Raw genomic sequence first — 27041 nt, 5'->3', positions numbered from 1 at the left:
GGTGGGATGCAGGGCTCAGCTTTGCTGCACGCAGGGTCACTGGCACTAAGAGCAAACCTCTCAAGAGTACAGACTACAGGGGCCAGCCGGGTGGTGCAGCAGTTGGGTTTGCACATTCTGCTTCAGCAGCCAAGGGTTCACCAGTTTGGATCCCGGGTGTGGACCTACACACCACTTATCAAGCCATGGTGTGGCAGGCATCCCACATATGAAAGAGAGGAAGATGGGCACAGACGTTAGCTCATGACCAGTCTTCCTCAGCAAAAAAGAGGAGGATTGGTGGCAGATCTTAGTTCAGGGCCAACGTTCCTCATCAAAAAGAAGAGGATTGGCAGCAGATGTTAGCTCAGGACTATTCTTCAAAAAAAAAAAAAAAAAAGAATACAGACTATGCTTTGGGCTGGCGAGCTGAACTGACTTCACTCCCCACTCCCCTTTTAGGCAGGGTGGAGATCCAAGAACACCGAAGGTAGCATGTCAACCAGTGCTCCTGGGACTTTGGCATTAGTCTTATCCAAACTGCTCTATGTCATCTAAAGACTGTCCTTGATGGGCAGCCGTCCCTTGATGGGAGCACAGCCCTCTGGGGTCTCACAAGGGGCTGAGGCCTTGCCTGAGAGCAGCCTCTGACATTGCTCAGTAGCTGGTTTAGAGGGAAAGAAGAAAGCACGTGGGCTAACGCATTCCGGTCTTCATCACCATTTGATCCTGCTTCTGCTGACGGACTTTAAGGATCAGGGGCCAACTGGAGGTGGACGTTGTCAGAAGGCTGAGAAAAGATAGTCAAAGAGGAGTCCAGGCACAGAAAAGACAGAGGAAGCTATAAAGAAATTCTGTAGGATAAAACCAACATCACATTAAGGACCGTTTAAAAGACAAACACTTAGCAGGTGTGTTGGTCAGGGTTCTCCAGAGAAACAGAGCCAACAAGAGACATATGTGGATGCAGGTGTGTGTGCACATGTGCGTGTAATATATATATATATGAAATAAAGAGGGATATTTTAAGGAATTGTTCACACGATTGTGGAGCCTGGCAAATCTGAAATCTATAGGGCAGACCCACAGGCTGGAAACTCGGGCAAGAGTGAGTGCTGCAGTCTTGAGGCAGAACTTCTCCTGGAAACCTGTTTTTGCTCTGAAGGCCTTCAACTGATTGGATGAGGCCCACCCACATTATGAAGGGTAATCTCCTTTACATAAGGTCAACTGATTGTAGATATTAACCACATCTAAAAAATACCTCCACAGTCACATTTAGCTTAGTGTTGGATCCATCACTGTGTGCTACAGCCTGGCAGAGTAGACACATAACACTAACCACCACAGGAGGATTACCCTAACACAACTATTTTCACTCTTTTGTGTTCTCTTCCAATAATTATACGTATTTTACACAGTTGTAAAAACCGTATTAGAAGAATTTACTACTTTTATTATACATATAATACACGATCATTATGGAAAATTTGTTTACATAAAAATTTGCCGTTCTAATGCCTTATGTAATTTGTGAACTCTTTTTCATGTTTATAGGGCTGTCACCTCCATGGGCTTATGGCTCCATCAGAACAGGGAGCCATGTCGCACTCGTCTTTTTATGTCTGTCATTAATCCTGGGGCCTGGCACATTCGAGGGGCTCAGTATATATTGGTTGAAACAAAGGGTTTTGTTACATAGTAACATTTATTGTTTGCAATAGCTACATAGTAGTCAAAATAATACACAAATTCTCTTAGCTCATCATCTATTATTAACATTTAGAGCGTTTTCAGGTGTCTTTTTTCTTTTCCTATGATAAGTTTTGCTGCCAAGAACTTGTTTGTACACATTCACTTTTCTTTCATTTGAATTATTCTAGAGAACTTACTTATATGTCTTTTTTATATATTTAAGGAGTAGCTTGGCCTTAAACAATCATGCTGATTAGTCAAACTGCGGATTAATCTAGAGGAAAGGATGCGTCAAAGGGATTCCTTGAAAGATCCATTGAGACTAGAACAATAGCCTCATAATAATAATGAGTCATTGTAAAGCTCATTACAAAACTGCGCCAAACAAAATGGAACTTTGTTTAGGGCGGCAGGTTTTTGCCTGTTGTCTCTGAGTCCCGCACCCGCCTTCTGGGGTTATGGCGCTGGAGGTCTGCAAACTACGCCTCCCAGGCTCCTTTGGCAATGCGTTTCCTGGTAGGTTTTGCCAAACTGACAGGAAAATCAAGACGCGAGAGGAGGGGAAATGTCTTTGTTCCTCTCTCTCCCTCCCTCTCTCAACCCACTCCCCTTTCTTTCCTTCCCTCCTCTGTTGGTGTTTCTTCCATTATTCCAGCTTCTGAAGCTGTGATTCGCCCTCTGTGATCTTAGGTTCTGGAACCGGCATCGCGGCCCTGTTGTCCTTCAGCCCTGGATAATCTCGGAAGTATTTTCGTCTAGATCATCTCTGAAGTACCTTCATCTACATCATCTTTGAACTACCTTCATCTAGTTATTTCTGTATTACCCTTGTCTAGATATCTCTGAATTACCTGCATCTCTCCTTTGTTGCTCTTTAACTTTCTAAGATCTTTGTAATCTATACCCTGCATTGAATATCCTTTGTTTGAAATACCTAGGTTGGTTTCTATTTTCCTGACCCGACCCTGATTAAAGCAATAAAGACAGAATTCTTTATGAGGAACTGCTCGTCTGGTTTCGCCCACTTTTGTCTCCAAAATCTTGACTTTAAGAATCAATCCAGGTACATTTTTCCAAAAATTCATGTTTTTTATTTTCTGTACTTTATGATGTTTTGACATCTTAAAAAGCTTGCTGGCCAGGGAGAGACTGCCCCTCCCAGAGCCAACCCTTTCTTAGAGGTAGCAAAGGGCTCACCAGGAGCACATTTCTCATATACAAATCAACCCATCCTGATAATAACCAATCCTTCTATCACTGTGCCCTTGTAAGGACTTCCTTCCTACCAAGACTCGTTCTCGTTTCCTCTGTGTATAGATATTTAGAAATGCTTATCTATAGCAATACTTTAAAAAGTTCTTTTATTGTCTTCATGAAGATGATGTTAAAAGGTTGTTGTCATGACTGAACTCATACTTTGTAGAGAAAACCAAACACCACACAGAGTATCAAACATAGGGACACACAACTGACTATAAAGGTTATAGGATCACCAGATTTCAATTTTTCTTCTTTCCCTAAAGATAACCCTTAACCGTCTAAGGGAATGGGTATGGTCCAGGCAAAATTTTCGTCTGCTTCTACCCCTTGCTGTCAGGCTAGAACATTTAAGCCTCTTCTTTGAAGACCACCGTTATAAATCTCAGACTTGACTTATCCACTGTGAACAGGGCAGTCTTTAAGTACGAAAGAGTTACCATTCTCTCTATTTTTCTTTCTTTTCTCAGGAGATTAAAAAGGGATTTGTTGTAATAATACAAGCAGAACCTTGAAAGGAAGTTCATAGAAACCCGAGGAGAAGAACACTAGCCCAGCAAAGCCCCAGGGGAACTGGAATAGAGAACTGAAAAGGCATCTGAACTAAGCGTGCTTTCCCTCCCTCCCTTCCCCTCTCCCTCTCCCCTTCTCCATCTCTCTCACTCCCGCCCTCCCTCCTTCCTCCTGCTGTATCTGCTGCTTTATGGTGCTTTGCTTCCTCTCTCCACTGCCTGGGCTCCGTTTAACCTCAGTGTGCACGTGGCTCACGGTGGCTATCCAGCCTCCATTCAGCACAACTTCCATCTGCCGCCCTCAGTTGCCCAGTCTCTCAGCATTGTTGTCCCTTGATTTCTATCGGTGCTTTCACTTCCCCCTGTGCTCAATGAAATGCTGACTGTGAGCTGTGTGATAACAAAACTCTCCTTCTCAAATCTGATGGCTGCATCTTCTCTCTGAGTAAAAGTATTCTGAATACCGGGTTATGGGACGAAGGTTTTAAAGTCCTTTTAGCCAAAAGAGTCATTTTTCCTACCTTTCAGACTAAAGTTTGCTTAAAATCCAATCTTAAAATGGCTCCCTATGGGCATGATCTGCTCTCCCATCTGCCTCTTCCCCAACCCCAGCTTTCCTGAAGCTCCCAATCTCTCTCCTGGGCCCACTCGCCCTGGCCTGCCTTCATTCTCTCCTATTTGCACATTTACATAGGCTGGTCCCCAACCCAGAGCTTTCACCCTCCCTTCTTGCTGATTAGCTCTCACTGATCCTTGAAACCTCAACTCAGTTGTCCTTCCCTTGGGGAAGCTCTCTCTGACCTCCCTAATTAGGTAAAACCCCACCCCCACCCATCACAGGCTCTCTAGCATCACATTCACTTTTAAATTTGTTGGAGTGGTTATTTTATAAGTGTCCTTCATTAGTAAGTATATGAGTCCATAGACCATGTCTGCTTTTCTTCATTAGTGTATCCCCAGCATCCAACACCTGGTGGATCTCTTAATAAATATTTGACTGTATCCATTCTGCTCTTCAACAATCATATTATTCATTTCTAAGTTCTCTAACTGGTCTTTTGTAACAACAATTTGCCCTTGCTTCATAACTTCCTGTTCTTGTTTCATGGATATCATGTCCTCTTTTATTTCCTGAAGGATATTAAATATAATTATTTTAAAGGCCTATACTGATGGCCCTGTTATTTATGTTTGTTTTCACGTAAGAACTTCTTTTGCTCATCATCTCTTTCATTTTGATGGCTTTCCTCAAATGTTTGGTAATTTGTCATCAAGTGTTGGTCTCCTAGGGCAGAAGTTTCTCACATGTAGCCAGAGTGGTGGCTCCCCTCTGCAGTCTAGAGGAAGGGTCGCTATTTAATGACTTCACACTGAAAATTCTATAACATTTCCTTCTCACACATTTTACCTCAGTTTATCTTCTAAAGAACTCTTGGTGGTAAACAGAACATGTATTATTGTTACCCACATTTTACAACTAAATAAACTAAAATTCTGAGAAACCGTCTTTTCCAAAATCAAGTCAATGATGTATCAGAGCCAGACTCGTACCCGATCACCTGATACATATCCCACGTTCATCACACCACACTCCGGCTGCCTCTCACGTGGCTCTGCTCAGAGGTCGGCTCTTTAGTCAAGGTTTCCAGTTGTAAGGGACAGAAGCTAACAGAGCAAGAGAGACAGTTTCTACAAACCAAAAAAGGCAGCACGTGACCTCAACCACGGTTGGACCCAGGGACTATAATGCTTTCAGGATTCTCTTTCTCCATCTCGTGCCTCTGCTTCTCTGTTTGTTGGCTTCATTCTCTCCTGTGGCAGATTCTTTTCTCCATGTGGCAGAATGCATGGCCTCCAGGATTCCAGATCCACATCCTAACAGCTCTGCCCTCCCACTCCCAGAAGGAAAGAGAGAATTTCTTCTTCTAAAAGCTTCAGTTTTTAAAATCCTTAGGAAGGACTCAGGTTGGTCCCAGTTGTGTCCCTTGCCCACCCCCTGGACCACTCACTGTAGCCACAGAGATACAATGTTATCATTGGCCTGATTTAGGTTGTGGGCCCTCCCCTGTGGCTGGAGGACAGGGTCTCATTGTCAACCCATCACCAAAATCTCATGAGTGGCTCCTCAAAAGCAGAGTACTACTCTCACCTTGTTACAGGGGACCATCTAGCAGGGTTTGTGTCGGATGGTTTCCCTGTAACTTCTGCGCACATAGGAACATTGGTTAGCAAAGAGGTCCGGAGACAAGATTGCGTGTTATGAAAACTAGTCATGCTCCAGCCTGATGTGGTGGACAGCAGTTGGACTTAGATGTCAGATAGACTCCAGGGGCAAATCCCAAGGCTGTTGTTTAAGAACTGTGTGACCTTAGACAATATGCTCAACAAGGATACAAGAGTACTTGCTGTTCTCTTGCGCAATATATTTAACTTAGCAGATAAGCAGTCCTCAACAGTTGCAACCATACCTCCCCTAATATCTGTATTGTCTGTTTCCTTCCTGTCTGTCAAGAGGGCAGTGATTCCCAGTCAAGATTTTGCCGCATCCTCAGGAGTATCCTTGGTTGTTTTAAAATTTGTCTTAAGAGTCTCAAAATTCTTTTAGTAAAAGTTGTTTAGTTCCTTTCACTTAAAAAAGTAATTCTATTTGTGTAGCTCTTTAGGAGAAGGAAAGCATGAAATCAAATAATCAGAATTAAACAAAGAAAATGGGTTGTTATAGGCTGAATTGTGTTGCTCTCAAAATTCATATGCGGAAACCCTAACCCCTGGTACCTCAGACTATGGCTGTATTTGCAGACAGGGCCTTCAAAGAAGAAAGACTAAATAAGGTCCTATGGTGGGCCCTAATCCAAGGTGACCTGTGTCCTTTAAAGAACAGGAAGAAACACCAGGGGGCTGTGCACTGAGGGACAATCATGTGAAGAGGCAGTAAGAGGATGGCCATCTGAAAGCCGAGGACAGAGGCCTCAGAGGACACCAATTCTGCTGGCACCTTGACCTTGGACTTACAGCCTCAAGAACAGTGAGAAAATACGTTTTTGTTGTTTACGCCACCCAGTCTGTGGTATTTCGTTACGGAAGCCCTAGCAAACTGTTGAAAGACAAATCAAATCACCAATCAAAAGACAAAAACTTTCAGATTGCATTTTAAAAGAGATCCAACAATACAATGTCTACAAGGGCCCTACCAAACCTGGGTGTCCAGTACAAACCAATTCACTTCCCTACCATTACAGGGACAGGACCAAATGGCATCACACATGGGAGAATGTTATACAAACTGCATAGTATCATCCACATGGGAGGTCTACTGGGGATCATTTTTATTTCTTTAACCAATAGTTAAATAGCACTTACAATGTAGTGCTTATATGTGCCAGTCACTGTTCTAAGCACTTAGAAATGTTAACTTAGTCAATCCCCACAACAGCCTTGAGAGAAGTTCTATTCTCAGGCCATTTTTACTGATGGGGAAACTGGTGAGGAGAGCTCAAGCATTTCCCAAGGTCACATGGCTAGCAAAAGGCAGAGCTGGGATTCTAACCAAGGCCAGCAGGCTCCCAGAGTCTGTGTCCCACCCACGATCTGCTGCCCTTGACTATATGGCTGCTATTATCCTCATGTACTCAGAGCCATTTCAGTTCCTGGCACTCCCTCCCTCTACCTCCACCACCGCCAGAAGGTCTCCACGAGCAGAAACGTGACCACTGGATCCAGCTATCTGAGTCCTAAGGGGAGGTTTGGAAGGGAAGGTCACTTCTTCAAGGAAGGCCTTCTCCTCACCCTTTGCTGTCCTCCAGGCACTGCAAAGCAACCTGCAAGGAGAAACTCTGAGCCTGCACCACTGCCCGCAGATGTGCTGCCATGACACCACAGCATCATGGGCGGCCTGGGCGGCAGTCAGAGGTGGGGGGGCACCTGGTGAACCTGCCAGGCCTGACTCTTCCCTTCTCAGCCAGAGCTCAGCTTCAAGAAACTGACAGAGGCCTCCCAACACCTGAACCACAACCGAAAAGCAGAGCATTTGTCACAGGTGGCAAGATCACTGCTTCCTATGCTGCCCAAGACTGTTTCCCCAGGTCTCCTCCATTCAGCATTCCTGCAGGAAGGGTAGAATGGCAATGCAGGTCATCATTCCACCTGTCACCGCCTCTGCGCAAAGATGTGAGCCCCACACACAAGGCTTTATAGCTGCAAGAAGAGGAACAAAATCAAGAAGAGGATTGGGGACGAACAATTGAAAATGGGAATGGAGACAGAATTGGGCTTCTTTCTTTCATTCATTCATTCATTCTGCAAAGAGTTATTGAGTCTCTGGGCCAGGCCCTCATCTCAACACTTTGGACACGGCAGTTAACATAGTCTTTGCCTTCTTAGAGTTTATATTCTTAAATAAATAAGGGAATTTCAGATAGTGATAAGTACCATGAAGAAAATAAAGCAGAGCACTGAGACAGAGAGTAACTGTAGAGGTGGGAGGTGCTACTTTATTGAGGGAGGCGGCCATTTGAGGGCCTTAGGTGAGGAGTGTGCCAGGCAGAGGGAAATGCAAGTAGGAAAACACCAGAGTGGAAGAGCGAGGTGTGTTACACTGGATTTGGAGGAACCAGGAGAGACTATGGTTAGTGTAACTCTAGTTTAATGAACAAGGGGAAAGTCACAGGCGATAAGAGCAAACATCCATTCATAGAAGGCCTCGAAGGCCTTTTGGCAGGTACATATTCGCCACTTGGCAAATTATTTTATTGAAAAATAAGAGAAAACTGTTGTCCTCAACCCTCAAGCCAGTGTGGCAGAGTGGAGAGAATTCCAAATTGGGCGTCAGGAGAACTCAAGTTACCTGATCAGATCAGTTAACTTCTTTGAGCCTTCCTTTCCTCATCAGTAAAGTGAGAAAATGACACCTACTTTAAGAATTTTGGTGAGAATTAAATGCAACCATGTACATAAAAGTACCACCATGTTGTTTGGCACATTAGGTGCTCAAAAACTGGGAGCTACAATAATGAGATACGCTACACAGCTATTAGAATGGCCAAAATCCAAAACACTGACAACACCAAGTGCTGGTGAGGACGTGGAGCAACAGGAACTCTCATCCTTTGCTGGTGGGAATGCAATTAATGAGAGTATGACCACTTTGGAAGACAGTTGATGGTTTCTTACAAAACTAAACATACTCTTACCATATGATCCAGCAATCGTGTTCCTTGGTTTTTACCCAAAGTAGTTGAAAACTTACATCCACACAAAAAAACCAGCACACGGATGTTTCTAGCAGCTTTATTCATAATTGCCAAAACCTAGAAGCAACCAAGATGTCCTTCAGTAGGTGAATGATAAACTGTGGTACATCCAGACAATGGAATATTATTCAGTGCTAAAAAGAAATGAGCTATCAAGCCATGAAAAGACTTGGAGGAAACATAAATGCATATTACTAAGTGAAAGAAGCCAATCCAAAAAGGCTACATACTGTATGATTCCAACTATATGACACTCTGGAAAACGTAAAACTATGTAGACAATAAAAAGATCAGTGGTTGCCAGGGTTGGAGGGAGGGAGGGATGAATAGGTGGAGCTCAGAGGATTTGCAGGGCAGTGAAACTACTCTGCATGATACTACAATGACCAATACGTGTCATTGTACATTTGTCCAAACGCAGAGAATGCACAACACCCAGAGTGAACCCTAATGTAAACTATAGTCTTTCGGTGATTATGATGCACCAGTGGTGGTTCCTCAACATAACACATGTACCACTCTGTTGGGAGATGTTGACGATGGGGGAGGCTATGCCTGTGTGGGGGCAGGGGGTAATGTGGGAACTCTGTACCTTCCTCTCAATTTTGCGGTGGACCTAAAACTGCTCTAAAAAAATAAAATCTTAAAAAAAAAAAACTGGTGCTAATGATACTTCTAGCCTGGGCATTATGGGACCTTCAGCAAGTTACATAAGGAACAGGGACAATGATCATTTGTTGAGTATCCACATGTGGCAGGCCCTGCACTGGGCATTGTTCACAGGTTATATCTGTGCCCCGTTTGTGCAGTGATGAGGAGGACCAGGAGATACCCAAGACCCCTCCAGTTTGGGCGTCTACCATTAAGAGGGCCTGTGCTGAGACCACCAAGCAGGGGAGACCAAGATCATTCCAAGGACAAGAGCAGCAGCAGAGAGGGCCTGAGGCACAGGGTCCTACAAGAGTTTCCGAGAAATCCTCAGCCCCCTCAGAGACTTCCAGAGACTCTTGGAGCACAGCCCTATGTCGTGATGCAGCAGCCACATTCTGAACTGAGACCTGCTTGGTCTAATAATATGGTGCTCCAGGAACTGACTTTTCCATTTCCCTCTCGAAGTTTCTGTTCCACACCCCACCTCCCACCCACGATGCCGCTCCTGATGCCCTGATCAAACCACCTCTACTAGTGCTCAGAATTTTCAGCGGCCATCTTGCCACTGTCTTTGGTCTTTGCATTATAACTGGATGGCAAAGACCTGTGGGAATTAGCACCATGAGTGCCCACCCCACCCCCGCACTGTCACCTCTACTCTATACACATAGATTTTTACCCCAGAGGAAGCAGCCAGAGCGAACATCAGTGGTGAGCTTGTTGATAAGGACAGTAAGCAACCTGAGAGCTGAACATGGAAGGAGTCCTCTTTAGCACCAGTTCCACCTAGTGCCATCCACCTGATATCAAAAACGAGTCTTTCATGGACTTCCTACCTGTGCAGGATCTAGGAAGACCGTGCCATGGCCGGGAGGGGCACGGTCAGTGACCTGACCTTTCAGAGTGCTTGGGATGATCAATAAGTTCTTATAAAGTCATTTCTTTGATTTTCCCACAGATTGGGAGGTGGGCTGATTCTCAGGCCTTACCTAGGACAGGAAGCTTTTCTCGTATTTTCGACAGTAACTAGTAATGGTCATAGTTATTTTCTGAACACCTGGCATGGCTCAAGCCCGGTATGTGTTTAATTCTCACACATATTATTCTCATTGAAGTGTCACAACAATCGTGGTTTGTAGATGAGGAACCCAAGACTGAGAAGTGAAATATCCTGTCCAAGGTCATCAGGCAAATAAATGTCGGAGCAGGAATAGGAACCCGGGCCTGTCCGCTTCCAAAGCCCGAATCTTTTTCTGCTGTGTGCCTGCTGCCTCGCAAAGTACAATGCAAAGCCTTCCCCAGGGCTGTCCCCAACAGAGCTGGGCCTGCTCCCCAAGGGTCTGCAGAGGCTGCAAGCAGCAAAGGCCAAGGAGGAGAAGCAGGCAGAGGCCGAGCTGGCCCTTCGGGGAAGTCTCATGTTACCTCCCTCTTGGGAATGTGCCTCAAGCTGGAGGTGCCCCTGGAACTGAGAAACAGAGACCATCTTTACCTTCCTCCCCATGCAAAATACTTCCTTGTTTGTGAAAACAGTTTTATCCACTCAGCCCTATTCTAGTTAGCCTGCATTCTGTCTTTGTTTTTCCTGCTTGAGGCAAGGCCCCGTGGGAGTCCCTCGAGCTTTCTCACGGAGAAATCGCCTTCCCTCCTCCCGGTGGTCCCTTTCCTATCTCCAGCAGGAAGTCTCCAGGCTCCATTTCCGTGGGAAGCCTGGGGAGGGCAGGAGGCAGAGTCCTTCCCTCGTTCTGCTCTCCCCAAAGCCTGGGAAAGCGAATATTTTCCTCCTGAGCCCCAGGGCTTCTCTCCTGCTCTTCCTTTCCCCAGCCTTCACAAAAGAGGCTGCAGGTGAAGGTTTTTCCGTTTAATTTCATTTTTCATCATTTTTACCCCTTTTGGATGGTTCACATCTGAGGGTCTCGGTGGATTAACTGGCCAATCAGATTTCATTATGAGCCCAAGTAGCTCTTATCATTAAACCTGTAATTTATTTCTTCTCTGTTTCATAAAATGTGAAATATTACCATTCTCCGGGAGCTTGAAGAGAGCAGAGATGCTCCATTAAGTCCAACACTGCTCCTCCATAAGAGGCCGTAATTATATGCGGATTTTTTTCTAACAGCCAAGTTTCTACTTGCAGATGCTAACAAAAGAAATAAGCTTTTAATCCAAACATAATTAATATGAATTACCTCCCCAGTACACCCTGGCTTTGCACCATTAAACTTAATTTTTGTTTTGCATGATAATTGTGTTATCATTACCGTTTATAGGAGAACTCAGGGACCCTCACTTTGTTTTCAGTCAAGACCAAGGGGACTGGAAATGACTTCCCTCGCCTCTGCCAGGCAGAAGCCCGGGCTCGGCCTTCCTGACCTGTCCGCCCCAGCCCCTGTGGCTTAGGGAGGCCAGAGACCTCTCTCCCACAGAAGAAGGAAAGCGATTCCTGCTTATCCAGTGGAGGATTTGCCACCCAGGAGACAGGCTCAGCCAGGGCAGCTGCCTAATCATGACCGTCATCACCATCACCATCATCATCATCATCATCATTACCATAATTGTTATTATTGTTCCTAACAGTAATGAGTACCACAAAATTTTTTGCAGCATGCTTCAGCTACTCTACTACTGGTTATTTCTCCCAACTATCTGGGGATCCTAGACTCTGAATTACTTAAGCAAAGGCCCAGAAAATCTTAGATTGAGCACCAAAGCCCTGGGTTTCGTTCAAGCTCCCAATCAAGACTGTGTTCAAGACTGTTTTCCTCTCTCTCCTCTGTGTGCCTCAGTCTCCCTCTTTACCTCCCACTCTGCTTTATAAGGAAGATTCATATTTTTATCAATCTGGGAAGGAAACTGATACCTTTGGAGGTAGGCACTACATTTATATATTGGCATTCCTTCATTACACAAAGAGTTATTAAATGAACTACTATGGTCTACTATGGACCACACCCAAATGTTTTCAAAAAGGAGATGAATTAAATAACAACACAAAACAACAATACCAAAGATGGCAAATGCAGCATCTGCCAGTGTGAGCATTAGTGGTCAAAGAGATTGCACAAGCGTTCAGAGAAGACGGAGTGTAGGAACAAGAGCTCGGGCTGGACTTTGAAGGCTGGGCAGGACTTGTAGAGGTGACGTCACAGAGCAGAAGGGAGTGGAGAAGGGCGAGCACAGGCCTGGAGGAAGGAACACACAGAGCGTGGACTGGGAGAGTGAGAAATCAAACTACATGAGGCACGCTGTCCCTGGAGACGAGCAGTGGGAGACAGGCTGGAAAGGTCATGTGGAGTCAGCATGTAGAGAGTTCTGAATACTAGACCAGGTAAGAGGAGGACACGGAATAATTTTCTAATGAGGAGGGGGTGGCTGACTGGAAGTGGCGTCTTCAGATGGTCAGTCTAGGAGCACCCGTCGGACACTTAGACAAGGGAGAAACTGAGGCCAGCGAGACCAGGGAACAGTGAGCAGTGATAAGGGACTCAACTTGGATGGGACATGGGGAAGAACGGGGAAGAAATACCCAAAAGAGAATCCATGGAACTTGGTAAGAGAAATGAGACCGAGGACAGACGATGGAAGACATGGAAAATCCCATTATCTAACAGAAATGATCCCTCCAGGTCTACCACAGAGCGGTAAAAACAGAACACACCGTGCCTGGCACAGAGCAAGCACACGTGACTACTGGCTTTCAGTAACTACTATTAGTATTAGGAGTTTATCCCATTTTATCCTCCCAGTGTCCCTGTGGAATTGCGCAGGGTAGCTCTGTTACGGGGCTGGGCAAGGAAAATCACTAAGAGATTAAGGAATTACCAAAAGGTGATTTTTTTCCCAGTGGCCAAGTAACAATTATTCTTCAGACTCTTCCCCCAACCATATTGTCAAAAAAAAATCATTATGATAATAATAAGGAGCACCCAGGCCAGGCCCCCAAATCAGTGATGAGCTAAGAGTATTCTTTTTTTTTTTTATTGAGTTAATTATAGGTTACAATATTGTGAAATTTCAGTTGTACATTAACGTTTGTCATTCGTGTTGTAGGTGCACCCCTTCACTCTTTGTGCCCACCCCCCACTGCACCTTTCCCCTGGTATCCACTAAACTGTTCTTAGTCCACGTTTTTAAATTCCTCATATGAGTGGAGTCATACAGAGGTTATCCTTCTCTAGCTGGCTTATTTCACTTAACATAATTCCCTCAAGGTCCATCCATGTTATTGCAAATGGAATGATTTTGTTCTGTTTTGCAGCTGAGTAGTATTCCATTGTGTATATGTACCATATCTCCTTTATCCATTCGTCTGTTGATGGGCACTTAGGTTGGTTCCGTGTCTTGGCTATTGTAAATAATGCTGCAATGAACATTGGGGTACATAGGACTTTTGGGATTGCTGACTTCAAGCTCTTTGGATAAATACCCAGTAGTGGGATGGCTGGATCGTATGGTAGTTCTATTTTTAATTTTTTGAGGAATCTCCATACTGTTTTCCATAGTGGCTGCATCAGTTTGCATTCCCACCAGCAGTGTATGAGGGTTCCTTTTTCTCCACAACCTCTCCAACATTTGCTACTATTAGTTTTAGATATTTTTATCATTCTAATGGGTGTAAGGTGATATCTTAGTGTAGTTTTGATTTGCATTTCCCTGATGATCAGCGATGATGAGCATCTTTTCATGTGCCTATTGGCCATCCGTATATCTTCTTTGGAGAAATGTCTGATCATGTCTCCAGCCCATTTTTTGATTGGGTTGTTTGATTTTTTGTTGTTGAGTTGTGAGAGTTCTTTATATATTATGGATATTAAGCCTTTGTCAGATATATGACTTGCAAATATTTTTTCCCAGTTAGTGGGTTGATTTTTTGTTTCAATCCTCTTTTCATTTGCCTTGAAGAAGCTCTTTAGTCTGATGAAGTCCCATTTGTTTATTCTTTCTATTGTTTCCCTTCTCTGAGAAGGCATGGTGTCCGAAAAGATCCTTTAAATACTGATGTCAAAGAGTGTACCGCCTACATTTTCTTCTAGAAGTCTTATGATTTCAGGTCTCACCTTTAGGTCTTTGATCCCTTTTGAGTTTATTTTAGTGAATGGTGAAAAAGAATGGTCAATTTTCATTCTTTTACATGTGGCTTTCCAGTTTTCCCAGCACTATTTGTTGAAAAGACTTTCTTTTCTCCATTGTATGCCCTCAGCTCCTTTGTCGAAGATAAGCTGTCCATAGATGTGTGGTTTTATTTCTGGGCTTTCAATTCTGTTCCATTGATCTGTGCACCTGTTTTTGTACCAGTACCATACTGTTTTGATCACTGTAACTTTGTAGTATGTTTTGAAGTCAGGGATTGTGATGCCTCCCGTTTTGTTCTTTTTTCTCAGGATTGCTTTAGAAAGTCAGGGTCTTTTGTTGCCCCATGTGAATTTTAGGATTCTTTGTTCTAATTCTGTAAAGAATATCATTGGGATTCTGATTGGGATCGCGCTGAATCTGTAGATTGCTTTAGGTAGAATGGACATTTTAACTATGTTTATTCTTCCAATCCATGTACATGGAATGTCTTTCCATCTCCTTACGTCGTCATCCAATTCTCTCAGAAAGGCCTTGTAATTTTCATTATATAGGTCCTTCACTTCCTTAGTTAAATTTACCCCAAGGTATTTTATTCTTTTTGTTGCGATTGTGAATGGTATTGTGTTCTTGAGTTCTTTTTCTGTTAGTTCGTTATTAGAGTATAGAAATGCTACTGATTTATGCAAATTGATTTTGTACCCTGCAACTTTGCTGTAGTTGTTGATTACTTCTAAGAGTTTTCCAATGGATTCTTTGGGGTTTTCTATATATAAGATCATGTCGTCTGCAAACAGCGAGAGTTTCACTTCTTCCCTCCCTATTTGGATTCCTTTTATTCCTTTTCCTTGCCTGATTGCTCTGGCCAGGACCTCCAGTACTATGTTAAATAAGAGTGGTGATAGAGGGCATCCTTGTCTCATTCCTGTTTTCAGGGGGATGGCATTCAGTTTTTGCCCATTGAGAATGATGTTGGCTGTGGGGTTGGCAGATATGGCCTTTACTATGTTGAGGTAGTTTCCTTCTATGCCCATTTTGTTCAAAGTTTTATCATAAATGGCTGTTGGATCTTGTCAAATGCCTTCTCTGCATCTATTGAGATGATCATGTGGTTTTCATTCCTCAGTTTGTTGATGTGGTGTATGGTGTATCACGTTGATTGATTTGCGGATGTTGAACCATCCCTGTGTCCCTGGTATGAATCCCACCTGATCATGATGTATGATCCTTTTGATGAATTGCTGAATTCTGGTTGCCAAAATTTTGTTTAGAATTTTTGCATCTATGTTCATCAGTGATATTGGCCTGTAGTTCTCTTTTCTCGTGGTGTCCTTGTCAGGTTTTGGTATCAGCGTGATGTTGGCCTCATAGAATGTGTTAGGAAGTGTTCCATCTTCCCTAATTTTTTGGAATAGCTTGAAAAGGATAGGTATTAAATCCTCTCTCAAAGTTTGGTAGAATTCCCCAGGAAAGCCATCTGGTCCTGGGGTTTTATTCTTTGGGATGTTTTTGATTGCTGTTTCAATCTCTTTCCTTGTGATTGGTCTGTTCAAATTGTCTGCCTCTTCTTGAGAGAGCTTTGGGAGATTGTAGGAGTCCAAGAATTTATCCACTTCCTCTAGGTTATCCATTCTGTTGGCATATAGTTTTTCGTAGTATTCTCTTATAATCTGTTGTATTTCTGCAGTCTGTTGTTATTTCTCCTCTTTCATTTCTGATTTTGTTTATTTGAGCTTTCTCCCTTTTTTCTTTGTAAGTCTGGCTAGGGGTTTGTCGATTTTATTTATCTTCTCAAAAAAACAGCTCTTTGTTTCATTGATCCTTTCTACTGCCTTTTTCATTTCAATAGTATTTATTTCTGCTCTGATTTTTATTATTTCTCTCCTTCTGCTGACTTTGGGCTTCATTTGTTCTTTTTTCTCTAGTTCAGTTAGGTGTAGTTTAAGATTGCTTATTTGGGATTTTTCTTGTTTGTTTAAGATGTGCCTGTATTGCGATGAATTTTCCTCTTAATACAGCTTTTGCTGTATCCCATACAAGTTGGTATGGCATGTTATCATTTTCATTTGTTTCCAGGTATTTTTTGATTTAGCTAAGAGTATTCTTGAACACAGAAGCTATGCCACTAAATGTAGCTGTTTGTTCTCAACACACTTTCTCTTCTCTGGGGCAGTGGACTGGGGAGTTGAAATACTTACCGTTCCTCAAGACACTGGATCACGGGAGCTGGAGGATACTGCTGAAGCCCCTGTACTGTGATACTGACCCCATTTTTCTTGTCAATCTAGCCACCAACCATTTGGCTAATGTACTGCTGGCAGAGAAGTTTTACTCTATGGAAGACCTTTCTGTGAAAGCCAGACAAGGAGCTGGAAATAGGGAACAAATTTTAAATTAATACAGAGGTTGATTTGACAAACTGGGAACTTGGTCTAAAACAGGCCAAATGAAGTTCAGTGGTAATCAGTGTAAAAGTCTTAAACCTATGAGAAGGAAAAGAAAAAACGATACTATCAAATAAGTGAGTAAGAATAAAAAAGTGGAAAAAGTGTGCAATAATAAAATTGAATGGGAAGAGACCAGCAAATGCAGAGTGAACAAGGTGAATGTGTATTAGAAGAAAAAGTGTAATGCTTTGCTGTGTGGTAGGATCACACCCGCGTGTGTTGTGTGTCTTGAGAACAGAAGGCATGATGGTAGAATGAGAAAATATGGATAAAACAACGTAGGTCCACAAGCAACCCTCTCATGAGAAGCAGAAGTCAGCCCCAACTGGGCACTGCATCCCATTTGGAGAAGTGACATACAGGGTTAGAGAGCAGGACCTATGGACAGACTTCAGGCTCAGAATTATTTAGTCCAGAGTGGAAAAGTCTAGGAAGAAGGAGACGAGTGGGACTAAGTTGATGTAACAACAGGCTTCAAGCCAATGGGAGGCTCTTTCTCTTGGAGACCAGTGCCCAGCTGGTCCTCTCCATGCTCTCTGATGAGAAAGAGCAAGAAACGGGTTTTGCCTGAACTGGAGCAAGGACATGCCAACCCCAAATTTGTCTCCTTGGAATCGTTGGCTTTAAAATCTGTGTACAACAGGTTTCTTTTCTCCTGTTTCTTTACCTTACCTTCCTCTGTCTCTCACATCCACGGTGACGCTGGATTCTAGATGGCAACTTGCGTCAGCTGCACTCTCCTGACACCTGATATGCAAACACAGCAGAGAACAGAGAAGGGAAGTGACCTCGAATGGTCATGCAGCCGTCCCTCTGCCTCTGGGCATCTCGACTGTTTGGACCACGTCCCTAACCTTAGTCTATACTTCCATCTGGGCTTCACAACCCATCCGCAGTGTAATCTGGTCCAAAACATCAGCATGGAAGACATATAATCATGGGTTAACAGCTTTGTAAAGAAAAATGAAAACATAAAAGGTGGTTGGATGGAAGATATAATCGAAGAAGGATACAGGATACCTCCTGGAGTCCATCAGAAGAGCTACAGAAGCCAGGCTAGCTCCTGGGCCCTTGGGGACCAGAACTGGGCACTCATCCTCCCCCTTCGCCTCTTGTCTGTACCTTCCCTGCCTTCACATAGTTGAGGATATGGCCAGAGGAAGTGAAAGGCCCATGCAGTTTCAACCTGCCGACCCAGGAGGAACCGGCCCCACCACTGTCACAGGCAGGAATGGTTCAGTGTCTAAGTTCAACCAGCAGCCGTAAAATCTGTCTATTGATACAGTGTTATCACTGGTCCCTCAGCAGGAGGCAGGTCTGGCTATTGATGAAGAATCCTCTGGAGAAAGAGGGTTTGGAACCCAGAGGAACCTCTCTGTGGCTTAGTTTACTTGTCTGTAAAATGGGGACAATTGTAGTACCTACCTTGTGGAGTTGCTGTCAGGATTAAATAAGGTAACATGTGTACAGTGCTCCGAATCATGCCTGGCACACCTTTAACAATTAGGTAGGTGTTTACTACCTTTTTAAAGACTGTTTCATTCTAGCTATAACGAACTAAGTGAATCCCAAATACACTTTCACACTGAAATTGTCACCATGCTATAATAAATACCAGCCATCAGATCCTTTACTTACCAAATATCCTACTGGATTATATGGACATTTTATCGACTAGGCAGAAAGCACAAATTCTGAATCTTACATGTTATAAACTCCAGAAAGACACAAATTTGCTTCGAGAGAGGACTTTATAAAATTCTTTAATTAAATAATATATGCACACTGAAGAATCTCTGGCAAATACACACACAAAAAAACAAGATCAAAAAAAAAATCTTTCACAGTCATTGCTACTCATGGTCCCTACTTGCATTTTGCCATTTTTTTCTTCCAGACCTTTCTTTATTCTGATGGACATTTTAATGTAATTATAACTGTTCAGTGTGTCACCATTTCCCAAAACCGTGTTCTGCAGAACACTAATGCTTGAGGATGGTAATAGATGTTGGTTGGATAAAGGACTCCAGGGAGAAATAAGTTCAAGAAGCAGTAGGTTAAACCACAGAACTTCTCAGAACCTTCAGCGTTGATGTACATTGTGAAGTCCTGAGAGGGCATATGATAGCAAGCATTTCCCAAATATATTTGACAAGGGAATAGTATTCCAAAACACACTTTAGAAAAATGCCACTCTACAATTTTGTATTCTGCTTATCAAAAGCATGTCCATATTTTTCATAAATTTTCTTCATATCGTTTTAAATCACTGTGTAATAATCTACTAAGAAGACATGCCATAGATTACTTAACCATTCTGCTACAGTTAGACATTTAGATCATAATCAACTTTTTGCTAATATAAATAAAGCTACAACTAACATCCTTTTGCATCATAGGTTTAAAAAAAATGAAAATGAATTTAGGATTAATTTCTTAGAACAGATTCCCAGAAGGAGAATTACTGGGTCAAAGGGTATTAATGTTTTAAGTTCATGGTACATGGTGCCAATTTGTTTTTCAACAAGTCTGTATCCATTTTCACTACACAGCAGCATGTGGCAGTGCCCACACACCACACCCAGAGCAAGACGATTGGGGCAAAAGGCTAAAGGCGGGGCTGCTGACGGCTCCTTTCATCAGCCTTCATTAGCACCACCTCTGGTGACAGCCTTTGCAGCTGTCAGATCTGGTGCCAGCCCCTCTACTCTCTTTCTCCCACTTCCCTCTCTCCCAGTTCCTCAAACACGCCCTCCTTAGTGGCTCCAGTATGCTGTTTTTGAACTAATTGCACAGAGGAAAGCCCACACCAGTGCCCACTGCCGCTAACACTAGGGGGCACAAAAGAGGTTCTGCTCCCAGCAGGGTGCTGGTAAATGTTTAACAACCAGCTCCCCCCAGGCAAAAAATCCCTGATTTGTAGCATTTGCCACTTTCTGCAGTGTAAATACTCTCACCATGGTTGATCTCAGGCTAACAACCTACCAACAAAATGTCACTGAACTTGGAGTTGGGAAGAGATGTGCACCACAGGCTCTCATGAGCCAGTAGCGGCTGGCTCCAGACACCACTGCCCAGCCACAGCTGCCAGCCCACTGAATTTTTCTCTTCACTTCTCCCTCCATGACTCCCCGCCCCTGTCTGGATTCTCCTCCACATCCAACCACACTCAGGATCCAGGATACCAGGCAGGTCAGCCCCTGGTGCTCACATAGCCCCTGAGCTGTAGTACTGTCTATATTCAGCCTATACTGGAGCTGCAGTGTGATTCACCATAGAGATCCATGGGATTCAATTGCCAAGGAGCCCAGCTCATAGAAACCTTAACCCTATGCCATCAACTCAGGCTCACCCCACTGTGCAGCTCTGCCCCCACCCCCATTCTCTCTGCTCTGGCACTAAGTCTTGAACTATCTTGCCTCATGCCCCTCTTCCCTGACAGCTCCTTACCTCCCACTCCACTTCAATATTAACCAAGCTCCTGAACTCCTTCTATGCCCCCAGTTTCCCACCCAATAGTTACTCCATGGATCTAATGACAAATTCAATTTCCGCATGCATGAACCAAATTGGACGAGATTTTTAAATCTTTTTCTCTTTCTGGTTATGCAGAAACTCTCTTTGCCAACCCCATCCCCATGAACATGCGCACACCTAGTGAGCATTGAACAGTCCCTACACCATGAGAAGGCCCTGGTACCCTGCCAGTCCTCCACCCACAGGACCAGACACTGTCCAGTATATCCTCAGCTGAGTATGATCAGAGAGCCTCAACTTCCAGGCTTGAGGTCATCAGACTTCCAAACTGATCTCGTAATTGGAACATCTTGCTGTGTGTTCCATCCATCTGACTACAGAACCCATGATGTATATCCCAAAAATTACAAGGGAAATCACTTAGTCCCCTTGGGAAACTCCAGCTGCCACCCACATCATGCCATGAGGGACAAGTGGAGTCTGCCATTTCTAATGTCAGGAGCCTCAACAAGAAAACACTCTCCCCACTACCACACACTATGTCCTCCTAGATAAGGTTCGCCCATCCCCACTGCCTACTCTCCCTCCCATAGTCCATATGAACAACCTTCTTGTTCTCATGTGTCAGCCTCGGTTAGGCTGAATAAGCTGTGATTGAGAAGAAGAAGGCAAAAGTGAAAAACACAAGGTAAAAGGATAACAGAAAAGGAAAAAACTATGGCAAAATGGAAAGGAACAGTAGAAGGTACCAGGTATGACAGAATGCATTATGTTCTCCAACATTCCACTGGGATTTCCAGACCTTAGAAAACATAAATGATGGCTTCTACCTACAAACAAAGAAATGGATGAACTAATTTTAAGATCCCTACCAGGATCCACATTCCAGCTAAGTGCATTGTTACCCCACCCACACATGTGTATGAAATAGTTAACAGTAATATCCCTGAGTGGAAGCAGGGAGGGTACCTAACAGTGTTACAAGGAAGCATATGGATCCCCATATTTTTTACCAAAGGCAATCTATTCTAAGCTTGGACTCAATCTGGAAGTTACTCTTCCCCTAAAATGAGTCAAGCTCAAACCCCTTCACCTATCACAGTGTAGGGCACTATGCTGAAGCCGGCAGCACCAGGCAGGGAGTAGGCAGTGAGAAACAGAGAGCCAGGATCGTTCAAATAGAAACCTCATGGAAAGTAGGGCTAGCAGTTGGCATTTGACCAATCATATCGGAGGAAGAACCCTTCCTAAGGAGCATCACTGGTAAAGATTCCTTACTTCAGGGAGCCAGGAGGAACTGCATGAACAGAGACGGATGAATTTCTGCAGTTAGTAATGAGGACCTTGATACGAGAAACACATATCCCAACACAAACCACTGCGGAACAAGGACAGCACAGAGCACAGCGGGAGAAAAAAGTAGCACAAGCTGGAAGGAGAAGAATAGAGTAAATCATAATAAAAACTATCCCCTCCTCTCTGTCCCCAGCCACACATGGTTTGGTTAATTCTTTAATGAGGATGGATTGTAATTAATATCAGAACTACACAGTATAATTATTGCATATAATTATGCTTGAGCTAACTGTGGAGTAAATCATATATAGTTTGCATTCTATAGTGTGAGTTTTCAATTAATCTTTTCTGGGGCGTGGAGGATGCTTCATCAACCCCTTCATTAAAGAACATCTCCAGAAATACACATACATCAGGTGGATCTGTAGATATTACGTTCAAGACTATGATGCTCAGAATTGCCACACCCAGCAGCTGCATCCCTTAGAGACTTCTGCCTTAAATAGACTTATTCCCACCCAGTAGTCCAGCCCAGACAACAGGCAGCTGACTAGCTTATCCAGAACCTGCCTCAGAATTAAGGCCACCTCTTGGTCCTCGGGTTGCTGGGGCCCCGTGTGGGCCTGTGGGCTGTTTCTGTGGGGCCATGCTCCCTCATCTCTAGCGGCTGCATGTCCTTCACTTGTGTCTCGTCCCACTTTCTTCACCACATCCACTGGGACCTGAAACTTTCCACTCCCTTCCTGGTTCTCCGAGAGCAATCCACAGACCACTGATGGTCGTAAGTTCAACAGAGGAAGGATCACAGACCTCCAACTGCTCCAAGACGCAAATTATATGTGGTTAATGGAACTTGGACTTCTATGATACAGACTGTGGTGTGTGTGCATGAGTGCTTGCGAGAGAGAGAGAGATCTGGTAGGTGGTCTACAGGGAAATCCAAGAGGATTTGGGGTTGGGGGAAGGGCTGGCCAAATTGCAGGCGCCATTCTCCCTTGCCTCCCGTTTCTTACAGGGAGGTGTTTCTTACAGGGCCTTTGTCACTGTCTTGGAAGAGCGCTCATTCAACCAGGTGCTGCTTTCATTCCTGACGCCACCCTTCTCTCACGGCAACACCCTATTCTCCAGAGTGGCTGGCAGAATCCTTTCCAGGGGCATAGGGCTTTATTTCATGTGAGGAGACTTTTAAAGCAAATTAATGAATTAATTTAGGAGAGACCTCTAACTCTCCCTTATTAACTCAATTTCCCTGACTCTTTCCCTCTTTGCTCTCTAAAATCCTTCTCCCCTCCCCATCTATCAGACATGTCATCAATCGACCTTTTCCAGGCCCACGCCCTCTGCAGCTCATAAGTATCTACACAGCCAACCCCTGACCCTGCCCCCTCCAACATCATCACCCCCTAGAACAGGCTAAAGTTTAAACCCTTGAGCTCCTTCAAGAACCACCCAGGCAAGCAGCGCAGCCACCTCTGCAGGCAGAGTGCCTAGAGGACAAGCGGGGTGCATGGCATCCTGCGCATCCATCCTTCTTTCCCTTCCTAGCAGCCTCCAACCCCACTGCAAGGAACCTATGAGACCACCAGAAAGGACGGAACCACCCCTTTCTGCCCCTACCCCCAGCCTCCTGTCCCCTCAGTCAGCTTCCAAAGGCCACTCTTAGACAGAGTAAGTGACACTAAAAACAGCAGTCCCCCCCCCACCACACCCCCCGCCTGCCCACTGATAATAATGGGCCGAGACACTTTTATTATCATTATTAATTAGCACTTTCAAGCAATGGAATTAAATCAATATGGTGGACTGAAACTAATTTTAACAAGCCATTGAGATCAATCATTGGGACTTTTATCTACATAAATGCCACTAAACTCAGCTCGTTAGTGTAACATTAGCTGGAAAGAAAAAGAAGGGAGACTGGCGGGGTTTTAATTAGGAAGACATAAACCGAGCCACAATTTTTCTTCTTTGATTTGCTTTTAATCTCGTCTGCAAAGCTCTTCTGGTGCTGCCCAGGCTGATTTTCAGTCCCAGGCCACTTCAGCGGGAAGGGGAGGGGACTGAGCCAGGAGAAGAGAAGGGCAAGCAGCAGCAAGGAGCGCTCAGATGGTCCCTTTCCCAGGCCCACCTGGGAAACGGACTGGTCATCTCCCTGCCACCCCTAAGTCTGACCTCTCAGATTCCCCTACCCAGAGCTGGCCTCTGCTCCCTTTGTGTTCACATTCGTTTAGCGTTTATTTGTTTCTGCGTTATATTCAAATGATTTATGTTCATTGGTTCATTCAAGGAACAATAGATGAGCGTTAATATGTCCCAGGCACCCTGCTCACTGCTCTAAGAGAATTTAAAAACAATGAACGAGATGTGGTCCTACTCCAAGGAGTCTGCATTCAGGTCTTCTGTCTCTCCTAGACTGTCAGTCCCTGAAGGTACGGAGTATAGCTAATTTATCTGGGTGCCCCAGCCCACTGAACTCTATGCTCTGCACCTATCGGAGCCCAGAAAATGTTGTGGTGAGTGGTTAAGAAGCCCACTTCTCTACCCACATGTTGCTCCGTTCTCTGCCTAGGCCCCTAGACCCAGCCACTCTACACCCTCCTGGGCTGGGCATTCCATGCGCTCAGAGCCCCTTTCTAAACTCTACACCCTGCTCTGGCTCTCACTCACTCTAATGACGCCCTTCCATCCTTGTTCCCTGACAGGCTGTGGCTTGTTACCCTTCAAGACCTGGTTCTAAGGCCACATGTGAGTGGAGCTAGTTATCTGGCTGTCTGGGCTCCCTGGCTGCTCATTCTACCTCTGTGACGGTTCTCCCCCCATGTTCCTGAATTCTTCTGTTGGGTCCTGCCTGCTCCTCCACTAAACCATGAGCACCCTGAGGGTGGGGACCAGGCTTCAGCAACCCTTCTATCCCTGATGCCTCCTACACTGCTTGGCACAGAGCTGGCACTAGATTCAGAATCGCAGGCAAGGATGGAGTCATCTACTTCATCAAGATCAGGATAAAACCACAACTCAGCATTTGGGGTTCACCCACAGCCTCTCCCTCAAAAGACTTCAGTATTTTCTCCCACTGCTTCCTGACACAACTTCTCTATTCTGATGTGCTTTGAACATTCTACCCCCTACATTTTTGCTCACTCTGCTGGCTCTTTTCCAAGGAATCTTGCCCTTCCAAAGCCTGCTCACCCTTCTGGGCTGTCTCAAGACTCATTCCCTTCATCCCATGCAGACTTTCCTAACACAGAAGCCTTCCTGATACAGGAACCTTCTCTGTTCTCCTCGTTTGGTCACCCATGTGGGCCTTATCACCAACTACCTTCCACTGCTAGATATATGTTGGACCCTGACTTTCCTATTGAGCTTGGAATAGAAATCGTCCCATGAAGCACCACCTCCAGGAAGCAAATAATTCCAGTGGAGCAGAGCTCCTGGATACAAATCCCGGCTCTGCCACACGTCACATTTGAGTCTCCCGTAAGTTACTAAACGCTGCTCCATCTCAATTTCCTCACCTGGAGAATGGGAGCCAAACAGTACGTACCTATAGTTTCATAAAAATTAACTGCGATAATTCCTACAGAGAACTTAGCATTGTGCCTGGCACGTAGTAAGTGATCAACATATTTGTTATTATTGCCACCATTGCTATGATTATTACTATTATCAATTTGTTGTGCTCTGATTTCGTCCCCACCTAGCAAGCTATTGATTATAATTTGGCTTCCCTACAAGAAAAGACCCTGCTGACCAGTTAACATGAGAATCAGTCTATTTATCAGATATGTTTCTCATTGCAAATTAATAAATTGACCTTCTAGATTTTTATCTATCAGTTTCCTAGGAGTTAGGTTAGGGGAAATAAATCCGTAAGTCCAGTTCACTCCTGCATACATTAGCCATCAAATTTTGAGGCCGAGGTCCTAGGTCTCGGCAATCATACCATGATGCCACCAACTTGGAGCTGTCTGTGCAGCCAGCAAGGCTTCATGGGCTGTATCACCCTTTAGGCTCATTGTTTCACCCCTTTATGGATGGTACTTAAAATCTCCAAGCTTAACTTTCCTCACCTGCAAAACAGGGAAAACTTAGTCACACCTGCATCAGATGGGAGACTGTGAGGACTGGATGGGATAATGAATGGAAAGAACTAGACCCTTGCTTTGCACAACAATCGTTAGCTTTAAGAGCAACTCACACTCATTCCGCCTCACCACACTGTTTTCATTCTTATAACAACAATTTGAGCAATACTTTATATTTGCTAGGCCCTTTCATATGCGTTCTTTTACTTCTCATTGACAACCATTCCTACCTGACAGAGAAGGAAACTGGGAACAAACAGATAAAGTCACTTTCTTAAGGTCACACGGTTTACAAAGTACCAAGCCGGGAGTCAAACCCAGGTCTCCTCCCACAGTCTAGTGTCTTTTCTGTACAAAATATATGCGCATCTAATAAATATCAAACAAACAAACAAACAAAACCCTACTGTTTTGTTTAATTACACTTTAAAACTATTTTAAATTTGGCGGCACTCTAGAGACCCTCCCATGTCCTGCCAGCTGCGACCCTCGCTGGTCTACTAATAAGACACCCTAGTGTGGACACAACTGGAAGGGACAGCAAGTAGAACATACAACTATGTACTGGAGGGCTTTGGGGAGAAGAAGAAGAAAAAAAAAAGATTGGCAATAGACATTAGCTCAGATACAAATGTTAAAAAAAAAAAAAAGGTACCCTAGTTTTGAAAAGCTCTGGATCCAAAAACTAATCCAATTGCTCCATGGTGACTGACAAATGTGGGCCAGGAGTCTGAAAGCTGACCAAATTTTCTACATCCTCTGGGCCTTTTTGCAGAACACCTTGCCCTGGGCGTGATCCATCACTACAGCACATCCTAAAGAACAGGAGGAGCCGGCTGTGTTGGGATGGGCCTCAGACAGCAAAGCAAAGCCGAGATGCTGCCTGCCTTTGTCCTAATGGCTGCTTGTCTGTTCTCATGTAGTGTGGCAAGTTCTCAAGTCAGAGAAGCTCAGAAAAAAACCAGTTTACTTCATAGTCACAGATCTGGTTGCCTGTTATGCTGTGAAGCAGCTAAAACTAGATAGTTTCCTTTCTGGAGATGCCCCACATCCGGCTCCCCCTAAAAACAGATGGTGGATGGCTGTAGGCCTTGAGGGTAGAATCTCTGAAACAGAGTGGCCTATGTTGCCTCCCATCGCTCCAGTGAGCTACCCATATGCTTAGGTCCATGGATGGCCCAGTCATTGCCTCGCGGTTCCAACTTTCGCCCCAATGCTCTATTTTGCCTTAGAAACTAGACGTTTCAAATGCCTTCAAGACTTCTTGAACCAAACTTATCACCATCCCCTCACCCCCACCATCTCCCTGCCCTATCAAAAATATCC

This window comes from Equus quagga, chromosome 22, assembly GCF_021613505.1.
Source record: "Equus quagga isolate Etosha38 chromosome 22, UCLA_HA_Equagga_1.0, whole genome shotgun sequence".
NCBI classification, from domain to species: domain Eukaryota; kingdom Metazoa; phylum Chordata; class Mammalia; order Perissodactyla; family Equidae; genus Equus; species Equus quagga.
The sequence above is the reverse complement of the archived record's forward strand: the minus strand, read 5'-3'. Positions refer to the sequence as shown.